At 38.9% G+C, this 12,732-nt stretch overlaps 2 pseudogenes across 1 annotated transcript in view; both read left to right on the forward strand.

Annotated features, from left to right (window-relative positions):
• The window catches only part of LOC145467435 (uncharacterized), a 267,594-nt pseudogene that overhangs the window by 206,593 nt on the left and 48,269 nt on the right, over positions 1-12,732 (forward strand). The window lies entirely within an intron of this gene.
• Positions 5,690-8,308, forward strand: LOC145467430 (uncharacterized; annotated as a pseudogene).

Here is a 12,732-nt window from a genome sequence, read left to right on the forward strand (position 1 = left end):
ATCAAAATCAAAGCAGAGCTTAATTTGCCGACAGGATTGCCATGCATAATCGTCTACTCGACATTTTGGACTATACACTGTATAAGCATTTCACCAAACCGAACTAATTGGACAGACAACAAAATAAAACGAGGAAATCTACATTATAAACACAAGATGCATATCACTACATCTGAGCTCGAGTATCAACAGCAATCCCTTCTCAATGAAAGGTGACCGAATAAAAGAGAGGATAAAGAAAATTCGTTTAAGCTTGCAGTGTTAAAGTTTAAAAATTATTCACGCTTAAATTTGATTGAATATTACTGAGAGTCTGTATTTAATTTAGCTTTGCAGTCATTTTATTGGCAGTAGCTTTACCAGTCTTCAACCAAATCAACCTCGGAATTCACAAAAGCATTTCGCCAAACCGAATAAATTGAACCAACAAAACAAGGAAATCTCCATACTTTGTAATCACAATATGCAAATATTCACATAGGAACAAAAGTAAATTTAGCAAATCCTGTTCGCTTCGGCTTAAAATGGTTTGTAGACCTTTCTTGGTTTTCAAAACAGAAGAAGAAATTTTAGCAGTCTACGAAGCGGCAGTGCTAACTAACTCAGAGTAAACTTCAAAACTCGCCCGGCCGTGTTTACAAGTACGGTTTTGGTTAAGCTTATTTTTAGACGTGAGGTTATAAGCTTAAGTTGACGACGAAAATCGACAGAAAACTTTATTTGTTTACAACGTACAGCAACCTCCAAAGCGACCCACGTGTTATTGTTTAGAGACGAGCGAAATTAAAACGATGCAATTTTTAAAATCTCTTACAGCATGGCTTCAAATAAGGAAGACTTTCAATGGATTCCAATTGAAAATAAGCTTAGCTAAGCTTATATCGCCGAGGCAACTTAATAATTTTCAGAGCAAACGCAACAACAAAAGTCACTTACCGCAAGTTGGCAATTCAGTTCGGCCAGTGTAAATCTTCCAGGCAGACACTTGCAGCAAAAGTTGTGAAGACTGAACTGAAGTTATATTTTCGATAGATCAACGAATCAACCACTTCTTTCCGCTACGTTTACTGTTTTGTAATTTCTCTAAAACTCTCGGGTACGTTTGATTTCTCTTGTTCATCACCTGACCAAATCATGTGACTTTTGAATTTTCTTGCACGGCTGCACAGCATCACGTTCGCGCGAATTTTGAACTTGGCCATGAGGAGTTCTGCAGTCTTCTGATTTGTCGGGTACTTTCGCCTCCTTTCTATAGCCCTCGTTAGCTTTGGTTCACGGCATTGTTCGGTATTATTTCACCTCCTTTCTCTAGCCCTTGACTAGCCATAATTCACGGCGTTGTTCAGTACTGTTTCGCCTCCTTCCCCAGCGCTGGCCCGCTCAGTCTTTTTCGCGATCTTCTTCGCTACTTCTTTGCCTGTTAATTCTTGCTTTCTGTTTTTTGCTTCAGTGCAACCCTGTCTTAAAAACATGAGATCAACCTCCGCTATCGTTTCTCTTTCAAAATCCCGCCAAGAAAAATGGCATTCTCCCGCTACAAACCGAGGGTGCATGTCTCTGTCAACCTATTAGCTGGAGTATGGCCGCCATCTTGCGCGACTCCGTCGTCGTCGCCGTCGTGCGTACGCGCCCACGAGCAATACCGCTAGTCATGATAACCATGAGAAAATCAATTCATGGGTTTCCTTTGCTTCCCTATATGGGTATGGGGCTCCGCTATGAAGATGAATCCTTTGTCATCCTACTTTTTCGCCATGATTCAAATTAGAATTCAGCGAGGAAATGTAACGACGAGGAATAAAGTACAAGTATCTCTCCGCCAATCTTGTTTATTAATCATCCGAGAGACTTATCCAGGTATGCATCATACGTTTTAATTACAATCACAGTAATAAAAGCCCTGGATCATTATACGAAGTGAAAACCACATTTTTCTTAAACTTCGGTTAACTCTCCCGGAATAAAATATGTTATTCGTGAAAAACTAAGTTTTCCGAGGCCAATTCTATATTTCCATAGGTAAAATCGCCTCTTCTCACTACGGAGTGTCCTTAGTTTCTCGGCAAAAGGCGATGTATAAAATAAATTATCATCATTACCGTTAATCAGAATGACGAAGAGTCCTTTTTGTTCTCAAAGGCTGCATTTACCTAAGAAGACGAATAATGTGTCTCAGACGCACAATGCGTCGAACATTAAGTGTGTTTAGGTAAACAAGAGAGGCATAAAACGCCTGTTCTTGTGAGAGGGCTCGTTGGTCGCTTTATTACAAATTGAGCAGATTTCCAATTCAGTCAAGTTGGTTTGTTTTATTTGCCTCGTTTTTTTTAAACTAGAAGAATTATTTGTCTGAGATATAACATCTCTGTTTCACGCGTCTTTCAGACGCATAAAATTGTTCAGAGTTCATCTGACGTTTACTGCGCCTTTCCATAACATGCGGACTCTAAAATTGAAAGCTCAACCGACAAATGCGTTTTTCGCTACCGTTAATCAAATGTTCGGCGGCTCCTCCCAGCTTCCTTCTATGTTGTCTGAACTGTGCTCAACGATTTGATTTGACTACCGCGCGCTCGGCAGTAGTCGGAAGCTGGGAGGAGCCGCCGAACATTTGATTGACGGTAGCGAAAAACGCATTTGTCGGTTGAGCTTTAAATTTTATAGTCTGCATGTTATGAAAGGCGCAGTAATGCGGCCTATTTTCGTATTAACTAGACGCATTATGTGTCTAAAACGTTTTATTCCCAGTCTTCTTAGGTAAATGCGGCCAACACGCCTACCATTTTTGAAAAACTTCAATTTAATCGCATATATCACATGTTTTCTGAAAATCGTATAGCCTTCGTAGCAGTGGTTTGAGTGGCATTTACCAAACGCATTATACGTCTAGGACGCATTGGGATATTAAACAAGTTTCAGTTCTTTTTACAATATTTATTTCTTTATTTATAGTGTTCAAGTAGCACAGCAGTGTTAACTACCATGAAACTGAGAGAAAGTGAAATATCTAGTTATTTATTCTTACTTCGTGTTTCGTCGGAAATCTTATAGCCTTCGTATCAGTGGTTTCCTTTTCGAGAGCATGAGCAGCTTGTGAACAACTGAGACACGAAGCAAACAAGAAAACTTGAAAAAAAAAAAAAAAAAAGAAAAGAAAAGAAAAAAAGTACGGGGAGTGGGGTAGGGAAAAAGAGCGCTCTCTTCTGCCTCATCTCGTAATTTTTGTTCCGTTCTTTCACCCCTTGTTGCTGCCAGAGCCTCTCATTCTCAGATTTTACGCGCCTCTTTTGTTCCAAGAAAGCAAGCGACTGCTTCGTTGACTAAAACTAACACAACGCTTAACATTAGACCCTTACACAGGGAAGTCCTTTATTTGAGTTAAACGGAACTGTCGTTGAATAGCATGTTTGTGTTCTGGTAAATTCTGGAAAGCGTGTGTTCAACGATAGCTGTCACCTTTAACCCTCTCGCTCCATTTCCATCTCAACGTATGTGTGTTTTTCCAATTTGTTGTTTCCTCAGAGATAACAGGCCTAAAATAGAACATCTGGCAATACATTTACTAAACTGATTAAGGTGTGCTCATTGCATATATGAACAAAGGAAATCTGTTCTCTACATTTCAATGCTGGAATATATATCTGATGCATGTTCAGAAACAAAACTAATCATTAGGGTTGAAAACATCCATAGTGAATTAAGTCGTTACGGTAATATCAAAGCGTTCCGCTGCTAATTATTTTTTTAACAAAGTTCTTATCTCTGCTGAAAACAGTGCAAAGCTTTTGTGTATTTCTCAGTTCTGTACTTTATCTTTGCAATTGAGTTGAAGACACAAGTCGTGGTAATTAATATAATACTGTTTGAAAACTATTTTTAGAAATCACTGACTTCTGTCAGAGGAGAAATTTTAACCATAGTGGGCAATTCAATCTCACCTGGTTTCTTTGAACTGACGTTGCATCCCAAAACATTTTTTTTAAAAAAACTAGTTCCTATGACCTTTACTTAATATACTCTCTGTTTGACGCTTTAGATGTTCTGCAATTCTCTCGAAGTCTTCTTTCTGACCCTGTCGCAGAAAATAGAAAAAGTGAACGCATAAAAATTCCTGATTCTCAATATCATTTTACGCACCATCCATATGAAATAAGTACTCCATTCATGCCCAAATAAAAATCCTCTTCCCGCTTAAAATAGTTGCAAAATACAACCTCGTTATGTAGAGCAAACGGTAAAATCTAAGCTGCTCTTCTTTTACTGTAACCCTTGAATTACGGAGTAACCAAAGTCCCTCCAAAAGAAGGAGACGGAAGGTAACTCCGCATGCGTGTTGACAGCAAATGTTAGCTCAACACTAAGGCTGCTGGTGGTTATGTTATTAGAGGTCTCCTTATGTCTTACCTTGATTAAAATCTACTTACCGGGTTATAACCTCAATTTTTTTTAAAAAAAAATAGCGTCTTATAGCATTATATCACCTTTCACGACTTTAGAAGAAGGCTCTTAAAGGCTGAGCACATACCATCACGGAACCGGTTACGAAACGAGTTCATACCACACAGACGTGAAGTTCTACTGTTATAAGTTGTTGATATTTTTAACTCTTTAAGCATGACACAGTCTGTGTAGTTTGCATTGCTGCTTTGTTGGTGTTGTGTGGAACAGGGGACTCACTGAAAATCACTACCAACCCTCAACAACAAAATACCGGCGATACCAAGGACTTATGTGAGGTACAAAGTTGAAAATAAATTGCCTCTTTTACGGAAAATCTATCTGTTGAATATGAGATGTAAAGATCTTTTGCACGATTTGCAGTATCTCTCATTTGTAGGAGTTCAGTTTCTGATTGAAACATAAAAGGCATATGTCTCGGTCCCAAATTGAGGCTGATTACTCAAATAAGAAGTTAGAGAAAGCGATATAAGAATGTTTGCTTCCCAAGTCATAGTAAATTCTCTCAAGGAATGTTAATGATCCTCGTTTTGCTCTCAGTAAGAGTCGGCTTCACAAACAAACAAACATTGATCTGCAAGAATTAGAGGAACATATTTACCTGATGAAGAGAGGTGCAAGGTGACACTCAAGATGACTGATGTAGATATCAAGAATGTGACCGTTGTCTCTAAATTGAGGGGATATGTTCTTGTCAAAGCAAATCTACAAGGCCACAATTCAAATGACAGACACGCTGACACTGAAATAATAAGTGAACGGTACCGCTGAAACAGTAAGAGACAAAAATGCAGATTGTGTTTCATGCTGAAATCTATATGGACATAAGCAGATATTAGAAACTTAAGAGTCCTCATGGGCCCGATGAGAATGAGCGAGTGAGTGAGTGAGTGAGTGATATAAGAAATATTTTGTTCTCGTGTTGTTTAAGTTAAGAATTGTGCATTTTTTGCTTTCTTCTTAGAAATAACTCAGATAAATTTCTTCAAAGAAGTATCTGTGTCGCTCCCAGTAAGAGTCTGCTTCACAAACGAACAAACATCATTGTCATGTGAGAATTAGAGAAAAGTATTTGACCGATTAAGAAATAGATATCCAGTGACTATTGTCTCAAAATGGACAGGACTTTTTCTTGTCAAAGCAGACCCACAAGGCCACAAGTCTAATAACAGACACGAATGATATCGCTAAAGCAGTAAGAAACAAAAATGCAGATTGTTTTTCAGGCCACGATAATTATCTATCAACATTTTGTTCTCGTGTTGTTTAAGTTGCACACTGTGTTTCTTAGTCCGATAAATGCATTTTTTCCCATGGATTCCCGGGTATTCCAGGAGCCAACGGAATGCTGGGAATGCCTGGCATTAGGGGGTTGCAAGGAAAGAAGTGAAGAGATGGAGTTAAAGGACAGACTGGTGACAAGGGTTCGCAAGGAATGCTGGGATCAAAGGTAGAGAAAGGAACTAAAAGGGCTCGTGGAAAGAGCGGACCGCAAGGAATGATGGGAATAAAAGGACCGCAGGGAAAAGATGGAGTAAAAGGACAGGCTGGCGGCAAAGGTTCGCAAGGAATGCTGGGACCAAAGGGAAAGGAAGGAAATGAAGGGCCTCGTGGAAAGGGCGGACTGCCAGGGATGATGGGAATACAAGGACCGCAGGGAACAGATGGAGTAAAAGGACAGGCTGGCGACAAGGGATCGGAAGGAATGCTTGGACAAAAGGGAGAGAAAGGAAATGAAGGACCTCGTGGAAAGAGCGGACCACCAGGGATAATGGGAATAAAAGGAGCGCGTGGAATGGAATGGTGGGAGATCAAGCAATAAAAGGCGATAAGGGAGAGAAAGGAGAAAGCGTGACAAGTCCTTCTAGTGCAGTGCCACAAACCAACTGGAAACATTGTGTGTGGAAGGCTGATGATAGTCGAGATAGCGGTAAGATCAAGGTAAGAGAGAAATGTTCTGATTGGATTTGGTGCTTTCAGCAAAATTTCTTTTATCGCCTAATGAAAGATAAAGTTCAGATTCAGAATTCCACTAGGATTCATTTGAATGGGAATTAAAATTATATTATCCAAAGCCTGAGTGTTTCGTACCGGATTGACGAAAGTGATATTACATCTGTCAGATGATAAGAAATGAAGCAGTGACTTGCTTACCCGAGTACTGAGCACGCATTATCATTTAGTTTTTTATTATTGCTTTGCAAGACAAGTGTGACTTAAGGTCATTCCCCAGTATTGCATTGCGCATCCCTACTGCGCATAATTTCACGCGTGATTAGCGCGGGCGCATTAAAAAATGGCGGCTTTTTTTTTTTGCGGCTGGACCTCGCCATAGAGGTAAATCGTCATTTTCTCGAAAACGAGTACGGTTACCTATCATTTTTTTCCGTTGTGTTGAATTGAGTAATAAATTTCTCTATGTAAAATAAATATGGGCCAATTCTCAGTGTTGAGCAAGAAACAATCGTCGGAAACGTGATTTTAGCAAGCAATCGTGACTACAATCATGGTGCTATTGTAAGGATTTATATGGTATAATCAAGGTGCTGTTGCTCCTAAACGAACATGGGGATCCCTCATTTTTATTTCCAAGTTTAAGTTGCTACAATATAAACAGTCAATAGGCAAAGTTTGACAAAAATCTCAGTGCCGGTTCTATTTCAGTGGAATGACCTTAAGAAACTTGTAGCTCCACTTTGCACACCATTGGGTCCTTAGATCTAGCATCTGGTTAAAGGTCATCGGGTCGAATCCCTTTGAGCACTTGAAACCGAAGCATTTTTCCTCTGTAAAATTAGAGGGTCAAGGCTCTACATTATTCATATTGTCGGCAGCTTCTGTTATTTATTTCTCTACTTTGTACTCAACGTCACGCTTTTGGAAAATCGCACGGACTGAATTTCGAGCTTTTCAAAGTCAAGAAACCGTGAATATCCTTCTTATATAAAGTTCGGGTGACACGATAAAATGCTCAAACTAAACTTGGGAAGATTTCATGGTATTTATTTCGCGTAAGTCTTTAAGACGTTTTAATAGGCCTGTTTTACCGTGTTGCGACCATGGTGCCTGTACAGTTGACATCTGCTTAGTTTTGTCCTTCTCCTCTCCCCATGATTTATGTTTGAACATAGCTGAACATAGCAAAATGATAACTGCAAAATAGTTTGAAAGAATTGTTACAGTAGGTACTGTTTACCTGTCAATAAGTGTAATAAATTAAACCAGAAATATGTGTTCCTGACAGTAAGACATGCGTAAACCAGGAGCATGATCCCTCTCTTCTAATATAAACCCTGTATAAAGTATAACCATAATGAATAAAATAACATTGCCCTGTTGTTAAACTAACGAAATGCACTGCAGGGGTAACTGACACTTCCACCTACGAGATCATCAACTGATGATCTGTATTCATGATACAAATTACGTCATTGCACATGTGATATATTTTATTCAGTTATAAATATTAACCTCTTTTACTTTCTTTTGTTCCAGGACTGTTCGTTTAATAAGTTGCAGTCTGATACAGCGATCAAAGTCTCATTCCAGGGAAATATGAGAGTCCTGGGCACTTCCAAATGTAACCGGTGGTTCTTTAAGTTGGTAACGAATGCAGTGGACCAATGACAATCGAAGCTGTTGTGTACAATTGGTGGTCATCATCTGCTAAGAATCTCAATCTGCTTCATCGTCGATTATTTGAGAGATACTGTGAAAACATTCCACAGGGCACGGTTAGAGTGAAAATATGGGTAGGACAGTGTCCTGGCGATACTTTGGGTGACGCTTTCACTGGATCGCGTCAGTGTCCCGGATTATGATCGAGGAAGTATCTAGGCCCCAGTCCTAATTAATCAGTTCTCATTACCGGGATTGTCGCTACTTAAGCTTATGCTTATTAAAAACTATTGTAGTGAGAATTAACATGTTTGTGTGTTTTTAATGAAACTGTCTCAGCTGAAAGAATGGGTAAAAATAAGGCCACAAATGTGATCAGTCTAGCATAAACATTTTCTAAATAAGAATATCAAGAAACTTCACGAAACGTAATCTACTTTGCACTTGCGCTTTTTTTAATTAATGATGCGAAACTAATTTTATTACATAGTACTGCCATGTAATACTATTAGAATAAATTCTAAGTCGAGCAATTCAAATGCGTGATGACTACTCTACAGACTGCAGTCGCATTTCATTGATGACTAAACAGTGTTTTTTTCTCAATTGCAATGTTCCATGTTACCGTATCAGTAATTACTTACCATCAAATTTCCATATGGTTAATTTTTCTGCTGTTGGTAAGACTAGGTTGTGTAATAAGAAATGAAATGATAAAGTAGGTTTTTACCACAATTGCTACTAATCTCGCAATCTGATTGGCTAATTTGCCGTTGTCGATAAGAGGCTAGACAACGGTGCTCGCGTCAATGTGTCACGCAGTGCCTTTTATTAGCTCGCGCTCTGAAAAAACATTTTCTTTTACGTTGATATTGTGGTTAAACACAAATCGAAATGTGGTTTAGCCTAGTCTGTACTCTTATCGACAACTATACGCGTCATCAAAGTGTTCAAAATTTGTTGCGTGAGTCCACAACATTTTGACCACTTTGATGACGCGTATCGTTGTCGATAAGAGTACAGACCACGCTAAACCACATTCGATTTATGTGCAACACTTTGTAACTTACTATACTGTGTCTATGAAAATAGCATTAAGAAACAATACTGCATTTGAAACTTAATTTAATCGTATTACAGTGCGACTAACTGAACCAGGCTACCTAGAAGAAAACTAACCAATCAAAACATAAACTCAGAGGCAATGGACTGGCAGCTACTTGTGACGAGAAAGAACGCTGTGATTGACGTGAAAACATAAACAGTATCGACTTCTCTACGTTATATACACTCTGAAAGATTCAGTCCTTGGCGGCAAATTATCATAATTATAGATCTCGCACAAAAATGTTAGCTTAAGGGACCAATCCCTTATTACGTCCCGGGGGGTAGGTTGTTTAAAAAAAGTGTTGTGTTTCAAAACTTAACCCCCCAAAAAGTATTTTCAGATACAAATTATATCCCTCTTCTAAATTCCTATTTTAAAAATGTCCCCCCTCCTGACGAGACCATAATTCTCTCCTTCGCATAATATCGTTCCCATATCTTTGCATTATCTCTTCATCGATGTTCATTACCTGAAGTTCTTCACGATCTCTTGTTCCAAAGGATGCCCTTTTGACTAGCTGGGATGTAATTAAACGTTATAAGATTCATTTAGGACCAGAATACCATTTAGTTAAGTCTAGTGGACATAGTTTGCAATAACATTTTAAAACAGCTTTGTTTTGATGTATTTTGACACCTTGAAACTTCACCCGCAATGTTCTCGAAAACTCTCATATAATTTTTTTTTTTAAATTTCGTCATCGTTTAGACAACCATGTCAGCTTTTAGATCTTGAAGTCGAATTTCCAAAATTATCCTTTGATGATAAGCTATTCGGTTGCATGTAAAATGGGATGTGACGTTGTAACGTTGCTAAGGTAACTCAGATCTTGGTAAACTAACCTTATTTGAAACTTTCATCCTTTTCTAGTACCCCAGTAACGTTTGATTTTCTGAAGGATTGATTATAGTCGTGCTCTAGTCGCTCAAAGTTAATCAGTACCGTTAAATTAAAAAATCCGACCGAGCCACCTTTAACTGATGCAACCTTAATTTATCAACTCCAGAAGATAAATACATCAGTTGGGATGGCGGTGACATGACGGGTGCACGCCCAATTCGAAAGGAAGCATGTACTCTGATCAAGTCATTTGCTAACCCCAAGAAGGAAACTGCCGAATGTCAGGACAACGTCCAGCGTGGGAAAAACGGGAGAAATAATCCCTGGAGTTTGCATTCGAATTCGAGTTGGACATCGAGTGGGGCTTCGAGATGAAGATCGAGTTGAACTTCGAGTTTAAATTTGACAAGAGATAGGCGTAGATCCAAACCAACCAAATTAGCTTTTCTGGCTTTGTAGCCCGACAGCAGTCAATTGTTTTGTTTTTTTCCAGCAGTTTCTTTAAAAAAGGTTATAAGAAATCTATTGAAACAATATATTTATTCTTCTTTCTTTACCTAAAAATATTCAGGTACAGGATAAGAAACAACCTGCCGTCCACTTAAACTAAAATGATATACATACCCCTCCGTTATAGGGGAATCTAAAATTTCCACGACGGGCGGCCTGGAAAGAAAAATAAAAAGGGAAAGCGTTAGTGGAAGCGAAAGAAAATCAAGAAAAATTTATTAATTTGCATGGACTTTTTCAGGAATGATTATATTTATTCTGCGCTTTGAAGGATGTTTTATCTTGGACAGAATAAAGAGAGAAATGGCTACCCCCCTATACCCCCTCTCAACAAACCCATGATGAATACGCACTCGAGCAAAAACGCGGCTTTTTCCCATCTTTGAAATTGGTGGGGGGAGGTAAATTTGTAAAAGCTAAAAAAAGTTAGTCCTACCATAGAGATATAGGAATGCGAAGAATTTATCAAACGACCAGTTGCGTATTAAGTTTCGAACTGAATTGATCTGAGTTTGAGAATTGAGAATCGTTTTGAATTGAATTGGATTGAATTGATCGGGAGCTATTGAAAGTGTATGTGTATGGATACAAAAATATATCCCTGGCTAGCTAGGAACCACGCAGGCTGGAAAAGAAAATTCCAAATTTTTCATAACTTGACAGAAGACAGCTAAAAGCTAACCGCCAAGCCAAATCTTGGGGGTAATTAGAAATCTGACCAAGACCTTATCGTGGTTTTCGACGGAATCGACCGCATCTTTTTATGGGAACCCGATGCAAATACCTTTTTCGAAAATTGAATTTCACTCAATTTGTAAATCGCAACGTTAAAATACTAGTAGATGAAGTGATCTCTGTGATTGTTTCCTTGCTGAAAACAGAGGTGTGTTTCGCCGTTAACTTGCATTTGAAAATAAATCTTTCAACTACAAGTCTTCACAAAGTAAATTAAACCTACCTTTCCATTGCTAATGCCACGATGGCCAGCAAGCAGGCTAATGACAGGACCTCAGATCATACCATTGTTTCCAGGATATGTGTCAGTTCACACAAGATGACCACGTGGACAACGTTAGAGTCACACGTCACGCGTCACGCCACGGACACGAGATCGTTGGCTCATGGTTGGCATCTAAAATTTGCGGAAAAGTAACCCTTCGTTTATGGCAATCCTGATGATGGGGATGCTCATCAAGGGCTTCCCGCGCTTTTTTCCCCGAAAAGTGGTTCCAGAAGTATCTCGGCGGGTTATGTTGTTTTGCGAGCACCTCACCTGCCTCCTCCTCCTCCATTTTTTTTATTTTGTTATTTTTATTTTTTAATTGCATATTTTATTAGTTCACTCAAACTTTAACTCGAGTTCTAACTCGAACATTAACTCGAAGTCCAACTCGAACTCGAACTCCAACTCCAACTCGAATCCAAACTCGATGGTTCAAGATTCCCGGGAAAGACAGCACAAGTGACTAAAGACATTAGAAGATATAATTATAAAGAAGGCTCTCTTTCCCTTGTAGGGAAAAGGACATGATGACGATGGAAATAAGCCAGGGTCTTAATTGTTCAAGGCAAGTCAGGTTAGACCTATCCAGAGAATTCAAAGTGGTTAATATTCTGGCTAAGTGATGTTCCTCCATTTTCGGTTAAATGGTCGCTTTTCGGAAATTCAACAATTTCCGTATTTTCTGGAAAATTTCCCAGGAAATTTCCATACCGTTTTTCCCCGTTTCGAAATTCGCGGAAAGCGTCCCTAGTTTACCCAAATGAAGCGAACAATGAAAGGCAAGATGATCTGGTTATTAACGGACCTTTGTTCAGACATACTGTGCTTGTGTAGTAGTTCGGTGAACATGGCTTCTTTTGGAGTACAGTATTTAAACTTTCCCAGCTCGCGTCGAAAATTGTGACTTTTCATTGATCCGTTTAAATTCTCGCAAATAATAAAACCCCGAAAAAAAATCACCTGAAAGTGAGTCAGTTTTCATCCTTGTCATTCAACATGATTGAAGCTAAGCTTTGAAGCAAAAGTAACGACGAGGAAGCAAAGCGCGAGTATCTCTTCGTCATTCTTGTTTATTAATCATCCGAGAGACTTAACCAGGTACGCAGCATGAACGTTAATTACAGTAATCAAAGCCCTGGACCATTATACGAGGTGAAAACCATATTGCTCTGAAACCTTTTTTAAATCTTGCGAT

Source organism: Orbicella franksi, chromosome 14, assembly GCF_964199315.1.
Source record: "Orbicella franksi chromosome 14, jaOrbFran1.1, whole genome shotgun sequence".
Classification (NCBI taxonomy): domain Eukaryota; kingdom Metazoa; phylum Cnidaria; class Anthozoa; order Scleractinia; family Merulinidae; genus Orbicella; species Orbicella franksi.